General features: G+C 38.2%; 1 pseudogene across 1 annotated transcript; it reads left to right on the top strand.

Moving 5' to 3' along the window:
- Positions 1-13,073: 13,073 nt before the first annotated feature.
- On the top strand, positions 13,074-14,637 carry LOC148804056 (13S globulin basic chain-like; annotated as a pseudogene). Its single transcript, XR_016082999.1, has 3 exons — positions 13,074-13,257; positions 13,516-13,972; positions 14,111-14,637. The product of XR_016082999.1 is annotated as a 13S globulin basic chain-like (transcript).
- Positions 14,638-15,371: the final 734 nt, after the last annotated feature.

The raw sequence follows: 15,371 nt of genomic DNA, 5'->3' as shown, positions 1-15,371 counted from the left end.
AAGCTGAGGTTTTAGGGAGACTTAAAAATTGGGCAATCGAGCACAGTAAATATGATATCCAATTTGAGTCGCGACCAACAATCAAACCATAGGTCCTAGCAGATTTCATTGTCGAATGTATGTTCAGCTCGCCGACCCTTGAAGTTGTTAAGCTAGTAACCACCTTAGAGGAATCAACCAGTGCAGCGCTTGTCCCGAACCGCGAAGTTCCAGCCTGGGATGAGGAGCCCTGGATCCTCCATGTTGATAGCTCGTCCAACTAGAGTGGAAGTGGAGCTAGACTGGTCCTCTACGGGCTGAGCGAAGTAAAGTTGGAGTACACCCTTCAGTTTACATTCCGATCTTCAAATAACAAAGCCGAATATGAGGCACTTATAACCGAGTTGTTGTTTGCAAAGGAGGTCGGGGCAAAGCGTTGTTAACCAAGTGAATGGACAATATGAAGCCTGGGAGCCCACCATGTCAGCTTACCTAGCCAAGGTAAGGGAGCTCCTGCCCAACTTCCACTCTTGGCACATCCAATAGATTCCAAGGTCAAAAAACATAAAAACCTATGCGCTCTTAAAAACTAGCTAGTGTGATCGACTCTACAAAAATGATGATTTACATAGAAGACCTACCACGCCCAACCATAGAAAGGGTGGCAGAAGAGGTTGCCACTGTCCTAGTGATAGAGCCGAGTTGGATAGATCCACTTGTTGATTATTTACTGCATGGAACCCTACCAAAAGAATGTAATGTAGCCCGGAGGGTAGGGTTATAGGCAGCTCGCTATGTGACCATAGGGGAATAACTATATAGAAGATCATTCACACTCCCTACCTACACTGCTTATGTCGAGCTAAAATGGACCAAGTGCTATGGGAGATCCATGAAGGTCTCTACGGAGGACACTTGGGGGGCAAGGCGCTCACCCAAAAGGTGCCACGATAAGGCTACTATTGGTCTACCTTAAAAGTATATGCAATTGAACTAGTTCAGAAGTGTGATAAGTGTTAATGACACGCCAACATTTTACATCAACCCACAACCGACACAAGATACCTTACTAGCCCATAGCCTTTCACGCAATGGGGGATCAACATATTTGGTCCCTTTCCACCCGCGACCAGGCAAAGGAAGTTCTTAGTCATGGTGGTCGATTATTTCACAAAGATGGAGTCACCACCCCTTTTTTAGAGGAAATGGGCCTTCATTTTTAGGTTTGAGAAATTCGATTTAAGTATTTGATAGTGACTCCATCCTCCATGGAAAAGGAACATAATCGAGAGATTTTGGGTCCCAAGGTTGGGAGAGGGAAGGTATTAGGCACGCCTCTCTCCAAGTTGTTGTAGCAACCCAATACGGGAGTTGTGCAGGCTCAGTTTCTTTTGGGTAAAAACATAAATGATTATAGGAATTTTTTAAATCCAGAGGAGCATGCTTCCAACTTCTCCTAAGACCGATTTTGAGGTGATGTTATTAGGTCCTAGGTATTGATTTTCCTAAGGCACTCGCCTCTCTGCCTCGATTCTCAGTCAAGAAGAAATTGCAAACGATGCTTCTCCAACATTTTAGAACCTCGAGCAACCTAGAAAAACTAAAAAAAGACTTACCTTTCGTATGTACCTTGTCAAAAGTTTTCCAATAGCTAGGATGAGATAAAATGAAGTAAAAATGAGTTCTTGATCTAGGGAGTGCTTCTGGTTGCAACAACTTCTGCTTGAAAATGGAAAAGACGAGTTTGGAATCTAAGGTTCAGAGTACCTCCGAATTTTGGATGAACAAGAAGCAGTATATGGGCGGGGAGAAAACTCTCTTCTCTCTCTTCCTCTCTCTAGGGGCCTCCCTCAGGTTTCCTCTCTTCAATCCCTCTCTGGTTTTTCTCCTTCCCTCTGGTTTTTTTCTCTTTGGTTTTCTCTTTCTGGGGGCCTTCCTTTGGTTACCTTCCCCATCTCCTCTTTTTCTTTCAGGTTTCCTCTCTTAGGTTTTCCTCCTCCTTCCTTTATCTTTCTCCCTCTTTTCCCCTTAGTCTCCCCCCTTTGAACTTGAATTAGATCAATATTTATAGAGAAAGGGAGGGTGTTAGGTTTGAATTCGTTCAGCTACACTGCATGGGATTCAATAGAGGTTTTTTCACATAAATAGGCAAAGATTCTTCAAAGAAATAGATGCCTAGCCAAGCTTTCCTATTTGGTTAAACATTTTCTTTGATTTGGGGATGATTTTCACGGGTTTTGTGTTTCTAATGGGAGCTTAGGGCATGCCTGTCATGGAATTCTCGTATTTGGGGCTGTTAATAGCAAAAAACATGAATTTGATAAACTTTTAAATGCTATTTTGTTTTTTTTTTGTCTCAAGTTGGGTCTATTTGGTATTTTGAGCTTTTTAAACTTATTAGGCTCTATTTCATTGGTCCAAGTGTTCTAATGAGTCAAGAATGGGCTTGACACCAGCCATCACTTTTTAAGGCTTCTGATTGGGATATATGACATGGCAATTTAATTTGGTGTGTCAAAATGGTATCTTTCTAATTTAACGGTCAAATGGATGAATTTGGATGTGAAATTTGATGTGCTAGGGTTTTTTGGGTCTGTGAACACAATGGTGATGTCTGGTTGGTCAAATAGGGCCAGCATGATTGAGATCTATGGCTGATAAGCTCAGATTAACGAAATTTATTGAAATAAAATCTTTGTTTGGTGAAGGGTCAAACGGGGGAATTTTGGGATAAAATTTTGTGGGTTAGCACTTTTCAACGTCATGAATCTAATGGAAGTGATGAATCTTTGATCAGAGGTATATTTGGACTGATTTAGTTCAGATCACAGTCTTAGCTTATGGTTTTCTAATCAACAAGAGGGTCCAAAATGGAATCTTACTTTTTAATGGTCAAATGGAGGTGTTTGGTTGTGAGATTTGACGTGGTGGGGTTTTTTGGGTCTTCGAATACAGTGGCAAGTTCTGATTGGTCATATGAAGTTGGGATGATGGATGAGAGTCAAATGGGGGAATTTCAAGCTATAATTTGGTAGGTAGGCATGGATTAGGGTGAGGAGCCAAGTGGATGGTTCTGATCTAAGAAAGATATGGTCGACATTGGTAATCATTCAGGGTCATCAGAATGGGATCTTGATGTTTTTACGGTTAATCACCGCAGATTTGTGGTGGGATTCACTAGTTGAATGCTTCCTAGTGATCTTTAGGTTTGATTTTGAAGAGTTGGAGTTTGAATATTACATAGATTGGCGTTGTTAGATGAATGGTGGATCTTTGGAGTTTAGTCATGAAAACTGATATGTAACTAAGTTATAGTTTTCCAAGTTTAGGGGTGGTGTTTGATTAAACGTTGATGTTGATCTAAAGGATGTTAATTGTCTTGTGGATTGTGTGAAATGAGGGTATTTTGGGTTTTGAAAGTCTCAAGTTGATTTGGTTATGTTTCTATGTTTCGGGGTCTAAGTGGAGGGTACAAAGAGGTAGGGTGAAGGGACCAAGCAAAAATTGGGTGTTGACAACTGGTATTTATAATCACTCAGAATGTGTAGAATTTTTTCTGGAAAAGCACCGTCTGTAGTTTCAGGCTACCTAAGGTATTAATCTCAAACAATGGTAAGCAATTTGAAGACATCAAGTTCCAAAACTGGTGTGCAAATATGGGCATACAACAGAATTTCACCTTGGTCGCCCACCCCCAAACAAACGGTCAAGCCGAAGTGACAAATAGGGCAATACTCTGTGGCCAAAGCTCAATTCTCCCAAGCTAAAGGTTTGTGGGTGGACGACCTCCCCAGTGTCTTATGGGCCATTGAACCACTATTAAGACAGTGACCAGTAAGACACCTTTCAACTTAACATACGGAACTGAAGTTGTAATCCCAACTAAAATTAAAGTGTCAACCTTACGTTCTGAGACATATGACGAGGAGACCAATGAGGATGACCTACGGACTAATCTTGACTTGGTAGAAGAGGTTCATGATTTGGCCTAGATTCGAACCGCAACATACCAACAGTGAGTAGCTCGGTACTATAATGCTTGAGTCAAGAGGTGCCAATTTAAAGTTGGTGACCTAGTACTCAGGAAGGTCATGGTACCTGAGCTCGGTGTAGGAAAGCTAGGTCCGAATTAGGAAGGCCCTTACAAAGTCTTTAGAGTAATCGGCGAAAATGCATACGAGCTCGAAACACTAGAAGGTACCCCATGTGTGGAATATAGACAACTTGAGAAGGTATTACCCATGAAGGAGTTCAAAAGTTCTGAGCTACATCCATGAAATTATAAAATTTTACTAAGTATGGAAGTGAAGCTATTCGTTCCAGTGACTTGGGTCGACCTCCCATCAACTTGGATAAATGAAACTTAAGGGATGCCAAATCGTTTTCAACACTAAAGCACCCGGGCTGACCTCCCAGCATCTCGGCCAAATGAATCTTAAGAGATGCCAAATCGCTTTCAGCACTAAGGCACCTGGGCCAACCTCCCAGCAACTCGGCCAAATGAAACTTAAGGGGAAACCCAAATCGCCTCTTTGGCTCTAAGGCCCCTAAGTCGAATTGCTTCTATGGGCAAAGATAATTCATACAGTACATTATCCTAGTAGAATTGGGAAAAGAGACACAATGTGTACTGAAATAAACTTCATTGATTTGGGCAAGAGTGAGTACATAAAAAAAGGGGGAAGCAAGTTTGTAGAATTTAGGGGGTATGCAGGCCCTAAGAAACAAGTCTATAAAAGTTTAACAAGAACACATAGGCTCTAGGAATCAACAACTTCAAAATAAAGAGCTCGGACCACCTTAACCACTACCCGTCATCACCTTGCAGCCCGTTGTCGACATCGTCTGCCCCTTTGTCCTCTTCTTCGCCAACCTCCTCATCTTCCTCATCAGGACCCAAAGGCTCCTTGTCGACCTATACCACTAGCTCATCCGACACATCCTTAACAGATAGATGGCCAAAATCGAAGCCAGGGTGCAGGGTTTTGAGGTAGTGGCGACAAAGTTTGAAATCTCTCTTCATAGTGGGAATAGCGTTAACAACCTTCTCCTGGGCATACTCAGGAGACAAATGGAAATGCTTGACAGTTGCAACCTCATCTCGATGGATGTCTTCAATGTACTTGGTCTACCGTTCCTGTAACTAGCAATCCAAAGTGGCAATGGTCCCCTTGGCCTCCATCTCATGTTGCATGTCGGCACTTAACCTAATGAAGCGTTGGCAATCCTCCTCAGCATTGAGCTAAATTCTCTGCATCTAAGTCTGCAAGGCATCCATACTTGCCTACATTTCATGCATCTTTTGTTTTTTTAGCTGAAGTAACCTGGTTCAGCAGCACCTGACCCATAGTGTTCGCCTACCAAAGAAGAAAAGAACAGTTAGAACAAAGATAGCAAGACAAGATAACTGAAACATCGGAGAGCAAAAACACAAACCTGGAGGATACACCGAGTCATCCTAGCACTGATCTCAGAAGGGTCCATACCGTTGTAGCATTGCACATCTTCTGGAAGGAGGATACCTCTCCCCATGCAAAGAGCTATCAGGGGATTGGAAAGGTGGTTGAGTATAGAGACATCGATGTTGGGGACAATACGGGGCATGTCCGAGGTGTAGGGGCCAGCGGGACGCTCCTTTTAGCTGACTTGGAATGAGGAGGTGCAGTGTCTGTAGGGACCTATCCAGGCTCAATGTACATTGGGTCACCACCTCCCTCGAGGTCGATGACATCAGAAGCATAGGCTGCTGACCTCACCTCGGTACTAGCCAAGGTACCCTCCATCAACGTGCAATCGACGACCTTCCTATTCTTCCTAGAAATTTTTTTCTTTGCCCCCACCAAAAGAGACTCCATTATCACCATATCTGAACAGGACAAAGGGAATATTAGCCAAGAAAAAAAAAATTAAATTTTAAAACAAATGCAAAGGACATGTTGGTTGACCTACCTATGTGACTCAGGCTAGCCCGGATAAGCATATACTCGGCTAAGAAATTCCCTACTTGAAATTGCTGATGCACGAGGCATTGAACTTCAAGATGTAGACCCTCATCGAACTCTACATTGACCTACCAATAATCCCTTCTCCATACAGCGGTATCCATATTTCAGCCAACTCTATGAAAAAGGAAGAAGTATTTGTTCTTCCAATCTTTGACCTTAGAGGGAAAGCCGACCAGCAGCTTGTAACCACGACGAAAGGGTAGGTAAAAATAGCAGGGCACGTGGGGGACCTTCTTCATAGTACATAGCCCGGAGAAAATTTCTATATCTAAGGGGAAGTTTAGGTGATGACATAGGGAGATCAATCCTACAAGCGTCCGAACAACATTGGAATGGAGCTGACCTAGAGAAACAGCAAAAAATGAAAGCACCATGGGAATAAGGGGGTGCAAAGGAAAACGGAGGCCAACGACCAATGCCTCCTAAAAGACATAGACCTCAACTTGGTCATGACTCCATTGGTACTGATCTGGGTCGGGCTGAATACAATCGAACTTGCTAGGGATCTGATACGCCGTATATAGCTCAACTATATGCTCTCTACTCAACTTGGTATGACCGAATGGGGTTTCCACCTCTTGGGTGTCCACCTCCACCTCTTGCTGAGATGACGAGGCCTCGATCCGAGAGCCTTCCTAACCTTGCAATGAGGCTTCTCCTCTTACCCAACAGAAATTTAAAGGCCTACTCTCAGAATGATCTGAAGACATTGTTACAAGGGAAATAGACTCACCAGTTGTGGGGTGATAGAAAGTCGGCACCGGCGGCAAACAAGCTTTGATAGGTGACCAAACGATGGTACTCTAATAGTGCTCTCCTCCAATTGGTCACCCTCTCCCTCAGTGAAAGCTTCAAATCAATGTGAGTGGGACCCTAGTGGGGACCCCCTATTTATAGCTTACTTGCGGGAAAGATTGACAGCCACGATGCACTATTGGTGAATCGACGACCAAGAAGGCAACACCGCATGCGGATTATTTGAATTTTGAATTTCACGCGCCCATCTTATGTGCTCCTTTTAAAATTTTAAAATTTGAATTTTGCCACAGTCTTACTTGTCCTCAAGCCAGATCAGGTGGGCGAGCCGAGCGACTTATGAGCCAGCCGGACAAATTACCATATTGAGAGCTACTCCCTTCGCTGAGCTGACGTCAACTCAGGAGTGGGGGCAATTAATAAGGGGTAATTTGGTCCTCTGAATTACATCACGACACATGGCTTCCAAGTGACACCTCGGCGTTGAGTAAGCAGATCACCTTGGTAGGTCGGCTGGTAGCACCTCACCTAGGGCTGACCTAAGGTACCTCAACCTGGCCGACCTAAAGGACCTCTAAATGAAGAGCGACCTCCCTTAGGGACTGGCCGAGCTAAGAAGGGTACGATCGGTGACCTGCAAGGCATGCTTGCTAGCTTATTACATAGATCTGTTACCAGACCGAGTCCTTCGGAGTATTAATGCTCGACCATTAGGGCAGCCAACCCGTACCACCCGCATTAGAGTCAATCGGATGAACCTCAGCCCTCTACGCAGATTATATAATCGACGTAAATACACTCTCCCAACTTAATGGAAATGGCTCTTCGAGAATATAGGACCCATTACAGGGGGTCTCTAATCTCTCACACATATATAAAGGCACCATTCTCCTTAGAGAAGATACGTGTGATTAAGCTCTCGCACTCTCTAATATTTCTAGCATTCTACAGAACTCTTCACTGATTTAAGCATCGGAGTGCCCATCCCAAGTAAAACAACCCAGGAACTCTAACACCTTTCTTTTGCAGAACTACTTAGCTCGGCTAGACCTAGCTCGGCCAAACGTAGCTCGACTACCGATAAAGGAAATTTCCAACTCGACATCCAAGTCACCTACCAAGCAAGAGCCACCAAATCGTGCACCATCAATAATCATACAATTTAAGGAAGAGTATCTCATTGTTTTAATTTGTCATATGTGATCTAATTCATTCACTTCCAGGGTGATTCCGATGCTTCATCATATTCCAGCCAACAATACCCAAATCAAATCCATATTTGGGTATAGAAAAGCTTAATGTATTACTACTTAGATTGCATCTAGATGCACCTCAAACACATTCCTTATAATATATTCCTCATTTTGTAGTTTAATTTATTAATGATATATACTAATCAAATTAACCCATGTCCCACAAAAATCCTATGGATGAATCATAGAATCCCTCTTGTTCAATTTGGAAGTAGTACAAATATAATATGTAGAGTGCAAAGTCTTGTATTTTATATTATTTGTACATATTTGCATTGTATTAAATAGGATGGGATTGATCAATAAAAAATATTTTTATTTATGACAGAAATGGAATACAAAACTTAATAATAATAATAATAATAATAATAATAAAATAAACGTAATTTTTATTTTAACAATTCTATTTATTTAATATGATGGATATAAAACATTAGAAATGTTTCCTAATGTTTTCGAAAAAATTTTGTACTTTTTTATTTTTTGTGTCCTATCTTTTTTAAATATTTATTATTCAAATATGACATCATGAGTTTCTTTGAAAAGTTGGATCATTGACCCACTATCTAAATAAGAAAATATCTTTGCTTTTGGATTAGTTTTAAATTATATATTTCATCTACAATATATAAATAATTTCTACTTATCGTACTTAATTTTGTTTGACATAATTAATATATAATTTTTTATATACTCTTTTAATTACTTGTATTTTTTTAAAGATTTCTTATTTAACTATCATATCATCAATTAATCCATTTGACCCAAACCACTAACCCACCACCAAAAAAGAAAAATATTTTGATTTCTATATTGATATTAAATTTTGTATTACATTTCCATCATTGATAAAATTATTTCTTATGTATAATATTTTTTTTTGTTCAATATAATGAATGTATAATATTATATATGTACCCAATATTTTATTTTTTATAAATATCTAACATTAGATATGTGCCCAAATGTTTCTCTATTTTATTTTTATTTTTTTGATTCTCTATATTTTTATTTTTGAAAAATTTATTATTTGACTATGGCATCATTCCAATTCCAGGTTGATTTTAAATTTGGCATTTCATTTTCATCATTAATAAGAATACTTCTGACATTTTATACTTATTTTTGTTTAGTATAATAAATATACAATATTAGAGATATATCCAATTCTTTTTCTTTTTATTTTTATTATATTCATAATTTATTTTAATTATTTATTAATCCATTTGACCCCATATGGTAGAATTGCTTACCCATCACTGGGAGGGAAGAAAATAGTTTCATTTTTAAATTCCTTCTCAAAAATATTTATTTTTATACTATTAAAATTAATGTTGTGTATTTAATTAGTAGAATTTAATGATGAGAAAAATATATCTTAAATATAGGATTTAATGAGAGAATATACCTTGGATATGAGATTTTATGAGTGAAAATTGGAAAATGGTTTTATTTCCAATTAGTTTTAAATTTTACATTCTATTTTCATCATTAATAAAAACATTTCTTTTTTAGCATATTTATTGTTGTTTAATATGTAAAATATATGATGTTAAAAATGTTTCCACTTTTTTAGTTTGTATATGTTTTTGTATTTTTACTATTTTTGAATTTTATTATTTAATTGTGGCAATATGGATTGTCGCATTTGACCCAAAATGATTTAATTTCTTACCACCACCTAGATGAATTTTTTTGAGGTATATCTTAAAAGTATAAATTTTTGTGTTATTAGAATTTTTAATTTATTATGTATGGATCTAATTAATAGACTTTAATGATGACAAGAAACAAAAATGCCCTAAATATAGGATTCATTGAATATCTTAAAATTATCTCTTTTCAACTCATTTAATATAAATAACCAATTATCCTATTTGCCCTTATTTTTTATCAATAAATTTAAATATGAAAGGATAAATTTTGTTCTAAAAAATTGCAAAAATATTATTGAGGAAATTCATAGTTTTTAAAATAGTATAATATATAATTTGAAATAAGTGTTCATTATTAATTGTTTTAACAGTTAACGATTCTTAAAATTTAAGTTGTGTATTTTAATGGCACCTGATTAAAGTCCTGACCATTGGATTGAAATAGTAAAGTGCCTCATTGTGATGCTAACACATGTACACACGTATTTTCTAAAGTATGTCATTGGGTGGTAGCACACGTACCAAAAATGCAAGTGTCATGTTATATGATCAATCAATCAAATTCATGAACCTGTATTCAAGGACTTTTGGGAGCTGATGGGACCAGATTTAGTACTTATGGTCTAGGAGTTTTTTAGTAACCATATCTTTATTTGTCTCATTCCTAAAAAAGTTGACTGTGCGAAGGTTCAAGATTATCGATCAATCAACCTCTACAATGTCACTTACAAAATCATAGCAAAAGTAAATAGCGAACCGTATTCATACTATTCTAGATAAATGTATTTCACCCAACCAAATGGCTTTTGTCTTGGGAAGGCAAATGGCGGAGAACTCAATAATTATTCAAGAAATGTAAGCACAAAAAGAGAGGTACTGGCTACATTGGACTGAAATTGGACATGTCCACGGCTTATGACTGTTTGGAATGGAAATTTTTTCTTAACATCCTGTCCCTTCTCAGTTTCTCATATGGCTTCTGGCAACTAATAAAAGAATGCATTTCCACTGTTTCTTTCTCTCTTCTAATCAATGGTACTTCTGACGGTCACTTCTACCCCTCTAGAGGTTTAAGGCAAGGTGATCCTCTATCCCTTTACCTTTTCATCTTAGCCATGGAAGGCCTGTCTAGACTTCTCTATAAAGCTGAATCAGAAAGAAAGATCCAAGGCATTTCCATTTCCTCATCCTCTCCCAAAATCTCCCACCTATTCTTTGCCGATGACATTATGATTTTTCTCGGAGCTCATAGGGAAGAGATTGATGATCTCAATCAAATACTAAGTTCTTTTCAAACTGTCTCCAGACAAATGATTAATATGGATAAATCAAGGGTTTATTGTAGTAAAAGTATCCATCCAAGACTTCAAAGGCTAATAAGAAGATAGTTAAAAATGAAGTCTACCCCTTTTTTGGTCTAGGAGTAAACATGCTCATCTTTCTTATATCCTAGACAACATTAAAGCCAAATTAAATAGTTGGAGAGAAACAGCCATCAGTCAGGCAAGAAAACAAGTGTTAATCCAATCTATGCTCCAAGCTACTCCCATTCATGCCATGTCTCTCATCAAGTTTCCAAAAAAAAAGGAAAAAACCATTGACCAAATAGAAATAGCAATTAAAAATTTCTGGTGGGGAGTTTCTAAAGAAAAAACTCATCCCTATCGTTGGTGTGCCTGGAATAAATTGACCCTTCCAAAATCTTTAGGAGGCTTATGATTCAAAAACCTAACCTTGTTCAACCGAAGCCTCTTGAAGAAAGTAGCATGGAAATTTCTTAATGAACAACATAAACTATGGGCTCAAATATGAAGTTCGAAGGTCAATTTATTGGAAATCCATAAGTCCAGAACTTTACAGGGTCAATTTATTGGAAATCCATAAGTCCAGAACTTACTGACCAAGCTTCTAAAAGTGGTGCTCTAGTAAATGAAAATTCTTGCTTTCCAATTTCACAACGACCCTAGATCCAAAGAAATCATAAATTTTCTTGGATTCCACTCCCCTTGGCACCAAATTTTAGACAGATAAAAATCTTTCAGTTACTCCATAATGGCCAATGGAATGTTGCACTCATAAACTCTTTATTTTCCCCGACTGAGGCTTGTCACATTTTGGAGACACCCATCTTTCTGAATTCCAACTCGACTACTTGGATATGGCTATCTCATATCTCTAGCAAATTTACAACAAAAAGAAAATACACAAATAAAATCACTGCCTTATCCTCTCAACTTTCTCAAAATCTCAGTTTCTGTATCAGAAAAATTTGGAAGTTGAATACTGCTCCCAGATTTAAACTCTTTCTCTGGAGAGTTCTAAATGATTTTGTGCTTGTAAAAGAGAAGCTCTGCTTAGAAGATGATAAAAAAAATCTGTGTTCTTTGTGAAACTGAAACCAAAACTACAGTTCATTTATTCCTAAATTGCCCATACACTCAAGCTATTTTATTTGTCAATCCTTGGAATATAAATTTTCTAAATGTCTTTCAAAACCCGTGGGCTACTAATATTCACAACCTTTTTAATCAGGTGAATAATAACTCTTTATCTATGCAATTCTTAACTGGTTTGCTATTGCAGTTTATTACATTTGGTTTGCTAGGAATTAGAAGTGCTTTAAAGATAGAGTAATTCAACCTATTAAGCTCATTTATCAAATTAATCACTCAATCATATCTTCTAGTTCCTCCCAAAATACTGTCAACTCTCCAGCATCAAGAAGCTTTATGGACAAATGTCCTCTTACTATTAATGCTACAACAGAACTCATTGTTTTCTCTGATGCAGGAAAAACCACTGATAATACATATAGTTATGGATTTATAATACTTTCTAGGAATCTAACTTGCTTAAAAATTTTTGGTGGCAGAACTGACCAAGTATCCTCAGTTGTACAAGCTGAACTTTATGCTATCATGCAGGTACTGTTAGAACTGACCAAGTATCCTCAGTTGTACTGTTAGAACTGTCCAACTGGTCATGCCAAGAAAGAAATCAGATCTTCCCTGGTCTTGCCTTTGGCTTTTGCATAGGATTAGGGATTTATCTGGAAAATATTTGGGTAAACTTTTCTTTTGTATATCGAAACTTTAATAAACCTGCCTATAAGGTATCCCAATTAGCAAAAATTCACTGTTTATCTTCTTTTACTTATACTTATCAAGGTGGGATACCAAGGGTAGAAGACTATGTATATGTTGTTTCTCCGTAATATATAATTTGCACTTTTTTTTTCAAAAAGAAAAAATCAAATTCATGAACTTGAATCTCTAATTAATGAAATTAAATTGCTTCCCCTAAGGCACCAAACAGACAATATAAAGAACATAACCCTTCCAGGTAAGGGACTTCTAGGGTTATCAATCCCCGGTTGCCCGGAAGGCCGGAAACATTAGAATCATTCCAAGAACATCAGCAATCCAATGGTGAAGACAGCAGAAGTCATGGATCAAAGGATCAAGGAAGAAGAAGTCGGCAGGGATCAGAGGATCAAGGAAGAAAAAGTCGACAATCAATACATGAAGGTTCTGAGGAGCAAGAAAGTGAAAGTCATCGATCGGAGGAACAAGGAAGTAAAACCCAAAGATTCGAGGATTTTCACCAGAAGTTGATATTCTTCAAGGAGGGAGGTTTCCTAGCTTGTTGTGCCAAATGGAGTTGCCTATTGGGGCTACAACGATGGTGATACACCGATTGTTGCAGTTTCCGTCTTCGACACCACCAATCAATTCAACCAGCTTGATGAGTGACTGAGAGTAAGGAACTTAACTCACTGTCATAAATATTCATTTTATATGAATAGTAAGAGGCTTACAAATGATCACATTTTTATCTGCATGTATGTTAAGAGCTTCAAGCTTGCAGGTAATGTAAAAGAACAAGAAGAGCAACAAGAACAAAGAGGATCATCATCATCATCATCATCATCCCAACAAGAGAAGGTTAGGCAAGAAAGCGCCAACAACATCTTTAGTGGGTTGGATGTGGAGTTACTGGCTCAAGCTTTTTGGCGTGAGAAAGAAGACGGTTAGGAAGCTACAGGGAGAAAATGATGAGAGGGGACCTATCATTCAGGTTGAAAAGGGACTTCAGGTGATAAGGTCAATATTGAGTGAAGAGCAAGAACAACACAAAGAAAGGAATGCAAATGGCTCAGAGGAATCTCTTTGCAATATTAGGCTCAGACGGAATATTGGGAAAGCCACGAGTACTTTCAGACGTATACACACCATATGGAGGACGTCTCACTACCCTTAATAGCCAAAGCCTACCTATTCTCTGCTTCTTCCAATTTAGTTCTGAGAGAGGATATCTCTACAAGGTCGGATTAATGCAATAAGCACAATTCTCTTTCTCTCTTGATAGATTCTCTGTCTAGTTTGATTGATTCATTTTTTACTTTTGCATTTGTTTCTTTGAAGAACTTATTTTAATTGGCTATATATGAAATTTTGTACAGAATGCTATATTGTCTCCTCATTGGAATATACGAACATAGCGTGATATATGTTGTCAGGGGTGAAGCCCGAGTTCAGATTGTTGGAGACTGGTCAAACTGCCTTTGATGGACAGCTTTGTGAAGGACAAGTATTGATTGCTCCACAAAATTTCGCCTTAGTGAAACAAGCAGGGGAGAATGGGTTTGAATAGGTTTCATTCAAGACTAATGAGAATGCAATGACAAGCCCACTTGTTGGGAGGACTTCGGCCATTCGGGCTATGCCAGAAGAGGTTCTCATCAACTCCTATCAGATTTCCAATGAGGAAGCCAAGAGGTTGAAGTACAACAGAGAGGAAACTTTTATCTTGGCCCCAAATTAAGTCTAGCTAGGTCCCGTGGAAGGCTTTCTGTGATGTAAAATATTAGCCAGAGGCTAATTAGTTTAGTTAAGACAATAAAGTTCTGAGTGTGGAGATTCAATCTTAGAACTTTTTATTCAGAGCTTTGTAAGTTGCTTTTTCAAGGTAATAAAATAAAGCATAAACTTTTTCAATTTTGGACTCTTGGCTCAACTTAATTACTTGGTAGCTAGTAGTCCTTTAGTGCAACAATGACTTAGCTATAATTAACTAGCACTACAATAACAAAACATGACCATAATCCTTGTTAGGATAGGTTACATTAATATTTTAGGTTGTTAAGTTAATTTGGATTGAAGAGATTGGATCTAGAAAGATTGGGTAAGCTTCCAATTAGAGCTTGTCATATGCCTCGTACATGCATGTTTATGCAGAGAGAGAGAGAGAGAGAGAATGAAGTTGGTTTAGGGTGCATGTGATTAAAAAATGAAATAGCTAGGCAACCCAAATGTATGCTGCCTAGACAATGGTAGAAGAAATGTAGCATCGGTTAATTAGCTTGTGAAATACACATCCATCACCAGTATCTCTATGAGTTCAATTTTGCTCCTTTCAATCATGCATTCATGCCCCGCCCATTTGCATCCTTCACAGAAAGCAAAATTGAACTCGTAAATACATCCTAGCTAAAAGATAAACTGGAAGAACACACCAATGATCATGATCTTCCTGCTCTCCTATATATCACCAACTCTTACCTTCTCTCCCCTTTACAAAGATATCTGCACACTGCCATGAAAGCGGGGAACTTTAGAATGTGAAATACAGCAGAAAGGTGTCTTGTAAGTGTTCATCTTCATTGATTCGACAAAAGATAGCAGAAACCAGCATCTCTATGAGAACTCATCATTTACATCAAT

This window comes from Nelumbo nucifera, chromosome 1, assembly GCF_055504915.1.
Source record: "Nelumbo nucifera cultivar China Antique chromosome 1, China Antique-T2T, whole genome shotgun sequence".
NCBI classification, from domain to species: Eukaryota; Viridiplantae; Streptophyta; class Magnoliopsida; order Proteales; family Nelumbonaceae; genus Nelumbo; species Nelumbo nucifera.
Note: the sequence above shows the minus strand (reverse complement) of the source record. Positions and strands in the feature narration are given on the sequence as shown.